Genomic DNA, 13,617 nt, shown 5'->3' with positions numbered 1-13,617 from the left:
AGTCCCACACACTGCTAGAAGCCCAAATTTTTTTTCAGAGCTAGATGCAGAAAAAAATTATATTCAATTTGCAATCTGATGGAGGTCAGTATAGATGGACTAATAGAACAAGTCCCACACACTGCTAGAAGCCCAAATATTTTTTCAGAGCTAGATGCAAAAAAAAATTATTTTTAATTTGCAACCTGATGGAGGTCAGTATAGATCGACTAATAGAACAAGTCCCACACACTGCTTGAAGCCCACATTTTTTTTCAGAGCTAGATGCAGAAAAAAATTATATTCAATTTACAATCTGATGGAGGTCAGTATAGATGGACTAATAGAACAAGTACCATACACTGCTAGAAGCCCAAATATTTTTTCAGAGCTAGATGCAGAAAAAAAATATTTTTAATTTGCAACCTGATGGAGGTCAGTATAGATGGACTAATAGACCAAGTCCCACACACTGCTAGATGCCCAAATTTTTTTACAGAGCTAGATGCAGAAAAAAATTATATTCAATTTGCAACCTGATGGAGGTCAGTATAGATGGACTAATAGAACAAGTCCCACACACTGCTAGAAGCCCAAATATTTTTTCAGAGCTAGATGCAGAAAAAATTTTTTTTTAATTTGCAACCTGATGGAGGTCAGTATAGATGGACTAATAGACCAAGTCCCACACACTGCTAGAAGCCCAAATTTTTTTTCAGAGCTAGATGCAGAAAAAAATTATATTCAATTTGCAAACTGATGGAGGTCAGTATAGATGGACTAATAGAACAAGTCCCACACACTGCTAGAAGCCCAAATATTTTTTCATAGTTAGATGCAGAAAAAAAATATTTTTAATTTGCAACCTGATGGAGGTCAGTATAGATGGACTAATAGACCAAGTACCACACACTGCTAGAAGCCCAAATTTTTTTTCAGAGCTAGATGCAGAAAAAAATTATATTCAATTTGCAACCTGATGGAGGTCAGTATAGATGGACTAATAGAACAAGTCCCACACACTGCTAGAAGCCCAAATTTTTTTTCAGAGCTAGATGCAGAAAAACATTATATTCAATTTGCAATCTGATGGAGGTCAGTATAGATGGACTCATAGAACAATCCCACACACTGCTAGAAGCCCAAAATTTTTTTCAGACCTAGATGCAGAAAAAAATTATATTCAATTTGCAATCTGATGGAGGTCAGTATATATGGACTAATAGACCAAATCCCACACACTGCTAGAAGCCCAAATTTTTTTTCAGAGCTAGATGCAGAAAACAATTATATTCAATTTGCAATCTGATGGAGGTCAGTATAGATGGACTAATAGAACAAGTCCCACACACTGCTAGAAGCCCAAATATTTTTTCAGAGCTAGATGCAGAAAAAAAATATTTTTAATTTGCAACCTGATGGAGGTCAGTATAGATGGACTAATAGACCAAGTCCCACACACTGCTAGAAGCCCACATTTTTTTTCAGAGCTAGATGCAGAAAAATATTATATTCAATTTGCAATCTGATGGAGGTCAGTATAGATGGACTAATAGAACAAGTCCCACACACTGCTAGAAGCCCAAATTTTTTTTCAGAGCTAGATGCAGAAAAAAAATTATATTTAATTTGCAATCTGATGGAGGTCAGTATAGATGGACTAATAGAACAAGTCCCACACACTGCTAGAAGCCCAAATTTTTTTCAGAGCTAGATGCAGAAAAATATTAAATTCAATTTGCAACCTGATGGAGGTCAGTATAGATGGACTAATAGAACAAGTCCCACACACTGCTAGAAGCCAAAAATTTTTTTCACACCTAGATGCAGAAAACAATTATATTCTATTTGCAATCTGATGGAGGTCAGTATAGATATACTAATAGAACAAGTCCCACACACTGCTAGAAGCCCAAATATTTTTTCAGAGCTAGATGCAGAAAAAAATATTTTTAATTTGCAACCTGATGGAGGTCAGTATAGATGGACTAATAGACCAAGTCCCACACACTGCTAGAAGCCCAAATTTTTTTTCAGAGCTAGATGCAGAAAAAAATTATATTCAATTTGCAACCTGATGGAGGTCAGTATAGATGGACTAATAGAACAAGTCCCACACACTGCTAGAAGCCCAAATTTTTTTTCAGAGCTAGATGCAGAAAAAAATTATATTCAATTTGCAATCTGATGGAGGTCAGTATAGATGGACTAATAGAACAAGTCCCACACACTGCTAGAAGCCCAAAATTTTTTTCAGACCTAGATGCAGAAAAAAAATATATTCAATATGCAATCTGATGGAGGTCAGTATAGATGGACTCATAGAACAAGTCCCACACACTGCTAGAAGCCCAAATATTTTTTCAGAGCTAGATGCAGAAAAACATTATTTTTGATTTGCAACCTGATGGAAGTCAGTATAGATGGACTAATAGACCTAGTCCCACACACTGCTAGAAGCCCAAATTTTTTTTCAGAGCTAGATGCAGAAAACAATTATATTCAATTTGCAATCTGATGGAGGTCAGTATAGATGGACTAATAGAACAAGTCCCACACACTGCTAGAAGCTCAAATATTTTTTCAGAGCTAGATGCAGAAAAAAATTATTTTTAATTTGCAACCTGATGGAGGTCAGTATAGATGGACTAATAGAACAAGTCCCACACACTGCTTGAAGCCCACATTTTTATTCAGAGCTAGATGCAGAAAAAAATTATATTCAATTTGCAATCTGATGGAGGTCAGTATAGATGGACTAATAGAACAAGTCCCACACACTGCTAGAAGCCCAAATATTTTTTCAGAGCTAGATGCAGAAAAAAAATATTTTTAATTTACAACCTGATGGAGGTCAGTATAGATGAACTAATAGACCAAGTCCCACACACTGCTAGAAGCCCAAATTTTTTTTCAGAGCTAGATGCAGAAAACAATGATATTCAATTTGCAATCTGATGGAGGTCAGTATAGATGGACTAATAGAACAAGTCCCACACACTGCTAGAAGCCCAAATATTTTTTCAGAGCTAGATGCAGAAAAAAAATATTTTTAATTTGCAACCTGATGGAGGTCAGTATAGATGGACTAATAGACCACGTCCTACACACTGCTGGAAGCCCAAATTTTTTTCAGAGCTAGATGCAGAAAAAAAATATTTTTAATTTGCTTCCTGATGGAGGTCAGTATAGATGGCTAATAGACCAAGTCCCACACACTTCTTGAAGCCCAAATTTTTTTTCAGAGCTAGATGCAGAAAAAAATTATATTCAATTTGCAACCTGATGGAGGTCAGTATAGATGGACTAATAGAACAAGTCCCACACACTGCTAGAAGCCCAAATTTTTTTTTCAGAGCTAGATGCAATGATATTCAATTTGCAATCTGATGGAGGTCAGTATAGATGGACTAATAGAACAAGTCCCACACACTGCTAGAAGCCCAAATATTTTTTCAGAGCTAGATGCAGAAAAAAATTATATTCAATTTGCAACCTGATGGAGGTCAGTATAGATGGACTAATAGAACAAGTCCCACACACTGCTAGAAGCCCAAATATTTTTTCAGAGCTAGATGCAGAAAAAAATTATTTTTAATTTGCAACCTGATGGAGGTCAGTATAGATGGACTAATAGACCAAGTTCCACACACTGCTAGAAGCCCAAATTTTTTTTCAGAGCTAGGTGCAGAAAAAAATTATATTCAATTTGCAACCTGATGGAGGTCAGTATAGATGAACTAATAGAACAAGTCCCACACACTGCTAGAAGCCCAAATATTTTTTCAGAGCTAGATGCAGAAAAAAAATATTTTTAATTTGCAACCTGATGGAGGTCAGTATAGATGGACTAATAGACCTAGTCCCACACACTGCTAGAAGCCCAATTTTTTTTTCAGAGCTAGATGCAGAAAAAAATTATATTCAATTTGCAACCTGATGGAGGTCAGTATAGATGGACTAATAGAACAAGTCCCACACACTGCTAGAAGCCCAAATATTTTTTCAGAGCTAGATGCAGAAAAAAAATATTTTTAATTTGCAACCTGATGGAGGTCAGGATAGATGGACTATTAGACCAAGTCCCATACACTGCTAGAAGCCCAAATTTTTTTCAGAGCTAGATGCGAAAAAAATGATATTCAATTTGCAACCTGATGGAGGTCAGTATAGATGGACTAATAGAACAAGTCCCACACACTGCTAGAAGCCCAAATATTTTTTCAGAGCTAGATGCAGAAAAAAATATTTTTAATTTGCAACCTGATGGAGGTCAGTATAGATGGACTAATAGACCAAGTCCCACACACTGCTAGAAGCCCAAATTTTTTTTCAGAGCTAGATGCAGAAAAAAATTATATTCAATTTGCAACCTGATGGAGGTCAGTATAGATGGACTAATAGAACAAGTCCCACACACTGCTAGAAGCCCAAATTTTTTTTCAGAGCTAGATGCAGAAAAAAATTATATTCAATTTGCAATCTGATGGAGGTCAGTATAGATGGACTAATAGAACAAGTCCCACACACTGCTAGAAGCCCAAAATTTTTTTCAGACCTAGATGCAGAAAAAAAATATATTCAATATGCAATCTGATGGAGGTCAGTATAGATGGACTAATAGAACAAGTCCCACACACTGCTAGAAGCCCAAATATTTTTTCAGAGCTAGATGCAGAAAAACATTATTTTTGATTTGCAACCTGATGGAGGTCAGTATAGATGGACTAATAGACCTAGTCCCACACACTGCTAGAAGCCCAAATTTTTTTTCAGAGCTAGATGCAGAAAACAATTATATTCAATTTGCAATCTGATGGAGGTCAGTATAGATGGACTAATAGAACAAGTCCCACACACTGCTAGAAGCTCAAATATTTTTTCAGAGCTAGATGCAGAAAAAAATTATTTTTAATTTGCAACCTGATGGAGGTCAGTATAGATGGACTAATAGAACAAGTCCCACACACTGCTTGAAGCCCACATTTTTATTCAGAGCTAGATGCAGAAAAAAATTATATTCAATTTGCAATCTGATGGAGGTCAGTATAGATGGACTAATAGAACAAGTCCCACACACTGCTAGAAGCCCAAATATTTTTTCAGAGCTAGATGCAGAAAACAATGATATTCAATTTGCAATCTGATGGAGGTCAGTATAGATGAACTAATAGACCAAGTCCCACACACTGCTAGAAGCCCAAATTTTTTTTCAGAGCTAGATGCAGAAAACAATGATATTCAATTTGCAATCTGATGGAGGTCAGTATAGATGGACTAATAGAACAAGTCCCACACACTGCTAGAAGCCCAAATATTTTTTCAGAGCTAGATGCAGAAAAAAAATATTTTTAATTTGCAACCTGATGGAGGTCAGTATAGATGGACTAATAGACCAAGTCCTACACACTGCTGGAAGCCCAAATTTTTTTCAGAGCTAGATGCAGAAAAAAAATATTTTTAATTTGCTTCCTGATGGAGGTCAGTATAGATGGCTAATAGACCAAGTCCCACACACTTCTTGAAGCCCAAATTTTTTTTCAGAGCTAGATGCAGAAAAAAATTATATTCAATTTGCAACCTGATGGAGGTCAGTATAGATGGACTAATAGAACAAGTCCCACACACTGCTAGAAGCCCAAATTTTTTTTTCAGAGCTAGATGCAATGATATTCAATTTGCAATCTGATGGAGGTCAGTATAGATGGACTAATAGAACAAGTCCCACACACTGCTAGAAGCCCAAATATTTTTTCAGAGCTAGATGCAGAAAAAAATTATATTCAATTTGCAACCTGATGGAGGTCAGTATAGATGGACTAATAGAACAAGTCCCACACACTGCTAGAAGCCCAAATATTTTTTCAGAGCTAGATGCAGAAAAAAATTATTTTTAATTTGCAACCTGATGGAGGTCAGTATAGATGGACTAATAGACCAAGTTCCACACACTGCTAGAAGCCCAAATTTTTTTTCAGAGCTAGGTGCAGAAAAAAATTATATTCAATTTGCAACCTGATGGAGGTCAGTATAGATGAACTAATAGAACAAGTCCCACACACTGCTAGAAGCCCAAATATTTTTTCAGAGCTAGATGCAGAAAAAAAATATTTTTAATTTGCAACCTGATGGAGGTCAGTATAGATGGACTAATAGACCTAGTCCCACACACTGCTAGAAGCCCAATTTTTTTTTCAGAGCTAGATGCAGAAAAAAATTATATTCAATTTGCAACCTGATGGAGGTCAGTATAGATGGACTAATAGAACAAGTCCCACACACTGCTAGAAGCCCAAATATTTTTTCAGAGCTAGATGCAGAAAAAAAATATTTTTAATTTGCAACCTGATGGAGGTCAGGATAGATGGACTATTAGACCAAGTCCCATACACTGCTAGAAGCCCAAATTTTTTTCAGAGCTAGATGCGAAAAAAATGATATTCAATTTGCAACCTGATGGAGGTCAGTATAGATGGACTAATAGAACAAGTCCCACACACTGCTAGAAGCCCAAATATTTTTTCAGAGCTAGATGCAGAAAAAAAATATTTTTAATTTGCAACCTGATGGAGGTCAGTATAGATGGACTAATAGACCAAGTCCCACACACTGCTAGAAGCCCAAATTTTTTTTCAGAGCTAGATGCAGAAAAAAATTATATTCAATTTGCAAACTGATGGAGGTCAGTATAGATGGACTAATAGAACAAGTCCCACACACTGCTAGAAGCCCAAATATTTTTTCATAGTTAGATGCAGAAAAAAAATATTTTTAATTTGCAACCTGATGGAGGTCAGTATAGATGGACTAATAGACCAAGTACCACACACTGCTAGAAGCCTAAATTTTTTTTCAGAGCTAGATGCAGAAAAAAATTATATTCAATTTGCAACCTGATGGAGGTCAGTATAGATGGACTAATAGAACAAGTCCCACACACTGCTAGAAGCCCAAATTTTTTTTCAGAGCTAGATGCAGAAAAAAATTATATTCAATTTGCAATCTGATGGAGGTCAGTATAGATGGACTAATAGAACAATCCCACACACTGCTAGAAGCCCAAAATTTTTTTCAGACCTAGATGCAGAAAAAAATTATATTCAATTTGCAATCTGATGGAGGTCAGTATATATGGACTAATAGACCAAATCCCACACACTGCTAGAAGCCCAAATTTTTTTTCAGAGCTAGATGCAGAAAACAATTATATTCAATTTGCAATCTGATGGAGGTCAGTATAGATGGACTAATAGAACAAGTCCCACACACTGGTAGAAGCCCAAATATTTTTTCAGAGCTAGATGCAGAAAAAAAATATTTTTAATTTGCAACCTGATGGAGGTCAGTATAGATGGACTAATAGACCAAGTCCCACACACTGCTAGAAGCCCACATTTTTTTTCAGAGCTAGATGCAGAAAAATATTATATTCAATTTGCAATCTGATGGAGGTCAGTATAGATGGACTAATAGAACAAGTCCCACACACTGCTAGAAGCTCAAATATTTTTTCAGAGCTAGATGCAGAAAAAAATTATTTTTAATTTGCAACCTGATGGAGGTCAGTATAGATGGACTAATAGAACAAGTCCCACACACTGCTTGAAGCCCACATTTTTATTCAGAGCTAGATGCAGAAAAAAATTATATTCAATTTGCAATCTGATGGAGGTCAGTATAGATGGACTAATAGAACAAGTCCCACACACTGCTAGAAGCCCAAATATTTTTTCAGAGCTAGATGCAGAAAAAATATATTTTTAATTTACAACCTAATGGAGGTCAGTATAGATGAACTAATAGACCAAGTCCCACACACTGCTAGAAGCCCAAATTTTTTTTCAGAGCTAGATGCAGAAAACAATGATATTCAATTTGCAATCTGATGGAGGTCAGTATAGATGGACTAATAGAACAAGTCCCACACACTGCTAGAAGCCCAAATATTTTTTCAGAGCTAGATGCAGAAAAAAAATATTTTTAATTTGCAACCTGATGGAGGTCAGTATAGATGGACTAATAGACCAAGTCCTACACACTGCTAGAAGCCCAAATTTTTTTCAGAGCTAGATGCAGAAAAAAAATATTTTTAATTTGCTTCCTGATGGAGGTCAGTATAGATGGCTAATAGACCAAGTCCCACACACTTCTTGAAGCCCAAATTTTTTTCAAAGCTAGATGCAGAAAAAAATTATATTCAATTTGCAACCTGATGGAGGTCAGTATAGATGGACTAATAGAACAAGTCCCACACACTGCTAGAAGCCCAAATATTTTTTCAGAGCTAGATGCAGAAAAAAATTATTTTTAATTTGCAACCTGATGGAGGTCAGTATAAATGGACTAATAGACCAAGTCCCACACACTGCTAGAAGCCCAAATTTTTTTTCAGAGCTAGATGCAGAAAAAAATTATATTCAATTTGCAACCTGATGGAGGTCAGTATAGATGGACTAATAGAACAAGTCCCACACACTGCTAGAAGCCCAAATTTTTTTTTCAGAGCTAGATGCAATGATATTCAATTTGCAATCTGATGGAGGTCAGTATAGATGGACTAATAGAACAAGTCCCACACACTGCTAGAAGCCCAAATATTTTTTCAGAGCTAGATGCAGAAAAAAATATTTTTAATTTGCAACCTGATGGAGGTCAGTATAGATGGACTAATAGACCAAGTCCCACACACTGCTAGAAGCCCAAATTTTTTCAGAGCTAGATGCAGAAAAAAATTATATTCAATTTGCAACCTGATGGAGGTCAGTATAGATGGACTAATAGAACAAGTCCCACACACTGCTAGAAGCCCAAATATTTTTTCAGAGCTAGATGCAGAAAAAAATTATTTTTAATTTGCAACCTGATGGAGGTCAGTATAGATGGACTAATAGACCAAGTTCCACACACTGCTAGAAGCCCAAATTTTTTTTCAGAGCTAGGTGCAGAAAAAAATTATATTCAATTTGCAACCTGATGGAGGTCAGTATAGATGAACTAATAGAACAAGTCCCACACACTGCTAGAAGCCCAAATATTTTTTCAGAGCTAGATGCAGAAAAAAAATATTTTTAATTTGCAACCTGATGGAGGTCAGTATAGATGGACTAATAGACCTAGTCCCACACACTGCTAGAAGCCCAATTTTTTTTTCAGAGCTAGATGCAGAAAAAAATTATATTCAATTTGCAACCTGATGGAGGTCAGTATAGATGGACTAATAGAACAAGTCCCACACACTGCTAGAAGCCCAAATATTTTTTCAGAGCTAGATGCAGAAAAAAAATATTTTTAATTTGCAACCTGATGGAGGTCAGGATAGATGGACTATTAGACCAAGTCCCATACACTGCTAGAAGCCCAAATTTTTTTCAGAGCTAGATGCGAAAAAAATGATATTCAATTTGCAACCTGATGGAGGTCAGTATAGATGGACTAATAGAACAAGTCCCACACACTGCTAGAAGCCCAAATATTTTTTCATAGTTAGATGCAGAAAAAAAATATTTTTAATTTGCAACCTGATGGAGGTCAGTATAGATGGACTAATAGACCAAGTACCACACACTGCTAGAAGCCCAAATTTTTTTTCAGAGCTAGACGCAGAAAAAAATTATATTCAATTTGCAACCTGATGGAGGTCAGTATAGATGGACTAATAGAACAAGTCCCACACACTGCTAGAAGCCCAAATTTTTTTTCAGAGCTAGATGCAGAAAAAAATTATATTCAATTTGCAATCTGATGGAGGTCAGTATAGATGGACTAATAGAACAATCCCACACACTGCTAGAAGCCCAAAATTTTTTCAGACCTAAATGCAGAAAAAAATTATATTCAATTTGCAATCTGATGGAGGTCAGTATATATGGACTAATAGACCAAATCCCACACACTGCTAGAAGCCCAAATTTTTTTTCAGAGCTAGATGCAGAAAACAATTATATTCAATTTGCAATCTGATGGAGGTCAGTATAGATGGACTAATAGAACAAGTCCCACACACTGCTAGAAGCCCAAATATTTTTTCAGAGCTAGATGCAGAAAAAAAATATTTTTAATTTGCAACCTGATGGAGGTCAGTATAGATGGACTAATAGACCAAGTCCCACACACTGCTAGAAGCCCACATTTTTTTTCAGAGCTAGATGCAGAAAAATATTATATTCAATTTGCAATCTGATGGAGGTCAGTATAGATGGACTAATAGAACAAGTCCCACACTCTGCTAGAAGCCCAAATTTTTTTTCAGAGCTAGATGCAGAAAAAAAATTATATTTAATTTGCAATCTGATGGAGGTCAGTATAGATGGACTAATAGAACAAGTCCCACACACTGCTAGAAGCCCAAATTTTTTTCAGAGCTACATGCAGAAAAATATTAAATTCAATTTGCAACCTGATGGAGGTCAGTATAGATGGACTAATAGAACAAGTCCCACACACTGCTAGAAGCCCAAAATTTTTTTCACACCTAGATGCAGAAAACAATTATATTCTATTTGCAATCTGATGGAGGTCAGTATAGATGTACTAATAGAACAAGTCCCACACACTGCTAGAAGCCCAAATATTTTTTCAGAGCTAGATGCAGAAAAAAATATTTTTAATTTGCAACCTGATGGAGGTCAGTATAGATGGACTAATAGACCAAGTCCCACACACTGCTAGAAGCCCAAATTTTTTTTCAGAGCTAGATGCAGAAAAAAATTATATTCAATTTGCAACCTGATGGAGGTCAGTATAGATGGACTAATAGAACAAGTCCCACACACTGCTAGAAGCCCAAATTTTTTTTCAGAGCTAGATGCAGAAAAAAATTATTTTTAATTTGCAACCTGATGGAGGTCAGGATAGATGGACTATAAGACCCAGTCCCATACACTGCTAGAAGCCCAAATTTTTTTCAGAGCTAGATGCAGAAAAAAATGATATTCAATTTGCAACCTGATGGAGGTCAGTATAGATGGACTAATAGAACAAGTCCCACACACTGCTAGAAGCCCAAATTTTTTTTCAGAGCTAGATGCAGAAAAAAATTATATTCAATTTGCAATCTGATGGAGGTCAGTATAGATGGACTAATAGAACAAGTCCCACACACTGCTAGAAGCCCAAAATTTTTTTCAGACCTAGATGCAGAAAAAAATTATATTCAATTTGCAATCTGATGGAGGTCAGTATAGATGGACTAATAGAACAAGTCCCACACACTGCTAGAAGCCCAAATATTTTTTCAGAGCTAGATGCAGAAAAACATTATTTTTGATTTGCAACCTGATGGAGGTCAGTATAGATGGACTAATAGACCTAGTCCCACACACTGCTAGAAGCCCAAATTTTTTTTCAGAGCTAGATGCAGAAAACAATTATATTCAATTTGCAATCTGATGGAGGTCAGTATAGATGGACTAATAGAACAAGTCCCACACACTGCTAGAAGCTCAAATATTTTTTCAGAGCTAGATGCAGAAAAAAATTATTTTTAATTTGCAACCTGATGGAGGTCAGTATAGATGGACTAACAGAACAAGTCCCACACACTGCTTGAAGCCCACATTTTTATTCAGAGCTAGATGCAGAAAAAAATTATATTCAATTTGCAATCTGATGGAGGTCAGTATAGATGGACTAATAGAACAAGTCCCACACACTGCTAGAAGCCCAAATATTTTTTCAGAGCTAGATGCAGAAAAAAAATATTTTTAATTTACAACCTGATGGAGGTCAGTATAGATGAACTAATAGACCAAGTCCCACACACTGCTAGAAGCCCAAATTTTTTTTCAGAGCTAGATGCAGAAAACAATGATATTCAATTTGCAATCTGATGGAGGTCAGTATAGATGGACTAATAGAACAAGTCCCACACACTGCTAGAAGCCCAAATATTTTTTCAGAGCTAGATGCAGAAAAAAAATATTTTTAATTTGCAACCTGATGGAGGTCAGTATAGATGGACTAATAGACCAAGTCCTACACACTGCTAGAAGCCCAAATTTTTTTCAGAGCTAGATGCAGAAAAAAAATATTTTTAATTTGCTTCCTGATGGAGGTCAGTATAGATGTCTAATAGACCAAGTCCCACACACTTCTTGAAGCCCAAATTTTTTTCAAAGCTAGATGCAGAAAAAAATTATATTCAATTTGCAACCTGATGGAGGTCAGTATAGATGGACTAATAGAACAAGTCCCACACACTGCTAGAAGCCCAAATATTTTTTCAGAGCTAGATGCAGAAAAAAATTATTTTTAATTTGCAACCTGATGGAGGTCAGTATAGATGGACTAATAGACCAAGTCCCACACACTGCTAGAAGCCCAAATTTTTTTTCAGAGCTAGATGCAGAAAAAAATTATATTCAATTTGCAACCTGATGGAGGTCAGTATAGATGGACTAATAGAACAAGTCCCACACACTGCTAGAAGCCCAAATTTTTTTTTCAGAGCTAGATGCAGAAAACAATGATATTCAATTTGCAATCTGATGGAGGTCAGTATAGATGGACTAATAGAACAAGTCCCACACACTGCTAGAAGCCCAAATATTTTTTCAGAGCTAGATGCAGAAAAAAAATATTTTTAATTTGCAACCTGATGGAGGTCAGTATAGATGGACTAATAGACCAAGTCCCACACACTGCTAGAAGCCCAAATTTTTTCAGAGCTAGATGCAGAAAAAAATTATATTCAATTTGCAACCTGATGGAGGTCAGTATAGATGGACTAATAGAACAAGTCCCACACACTGCTAGAAGCCCAAAATTTTTTTCAGACCTAGATGCAGAAAAAAATTATATTCAATTTGCAATCTGATGGAGGTCAGTATAGATGGACTAATAGAACAAGTCCCACACACTGCTAGAAGCCCAAATATTTTTTCAGAGCTAGATGCAGAAAAAAAATATTTTTAATTTACAACCTGATGGAGGTCAGTATAGATGAACTAATAGACCAAGTCCCACACACTGCTAGAAGCCCAAATTTTTTTTCAGAGCTAGATGCAGAAAACAATGATATTCAATTTGCAATCTGATGGAGGTCAGTATAGATGGACTAATAGAACAAGTCCCACACACTGCTAGAAGCCCAAATATTTTTTCAGAGCTAGATGCAGAAAAAAAATATTTTTAATTTGCAACCTGATGGAGGTCAGTATAGATGGACTAATAGACCAAGTCCTACACACTGCTAGAAGCCCAAATTTTTTTCAGAGCTAGATGCAGAAAAAAAATATTTTTAATTTGCTTCCTGATGGAGGTCAGTATAGATGGCAAATAGACCAAGTCCCACACACTTCTTGAAGCCCAAATTTTTTTCAAAGCTAGATGCAGAAAAAAATTATATTCAATTTGCAACCTGATGGAGGTCAGTATAGATGGACTAATAGAACAAGTCCCACACACTGCTAGAAGCCCAAATATTTTTTCAGAGCTAGATGCAGAAAAAAATTATTTTTAATTTGCAACCTGATGGAGGTCAGTATAGATGGACTAATAGGCCAAGTCCCACACACTGCTAGAAGCCCAAATTTTTTTTCAGAGCTAGATGCAGAAAAAAATTATATTCAATTTGCAACCTGATGGAGGTCAGTATAGATGGACTAATAGAACAAGTCCCACACACTGCTAGAAGCCCAA

The sequence above is a fragment of the Phyllobates terribilis genome, unplaced genomic scaffold (genome assembly GCF_046119375.1).
Source record: "Phyllobates terribilis strain yellow unplaced genomic scaffold, ASM4611937v1 Scaffold_1__5_contigs__length_1240528914, whole genome shotgun sequence".
NCBI classification, from domain to species: domain Eukaryota; kingdom Metazoa; phylum Chordata; class Amphibia; order Anura; family Dendrobatidae; genus Phyllobates; species Phyllobates terribilis.
This window is presented reverse-complemented; position numbering follows the sequence as displayed.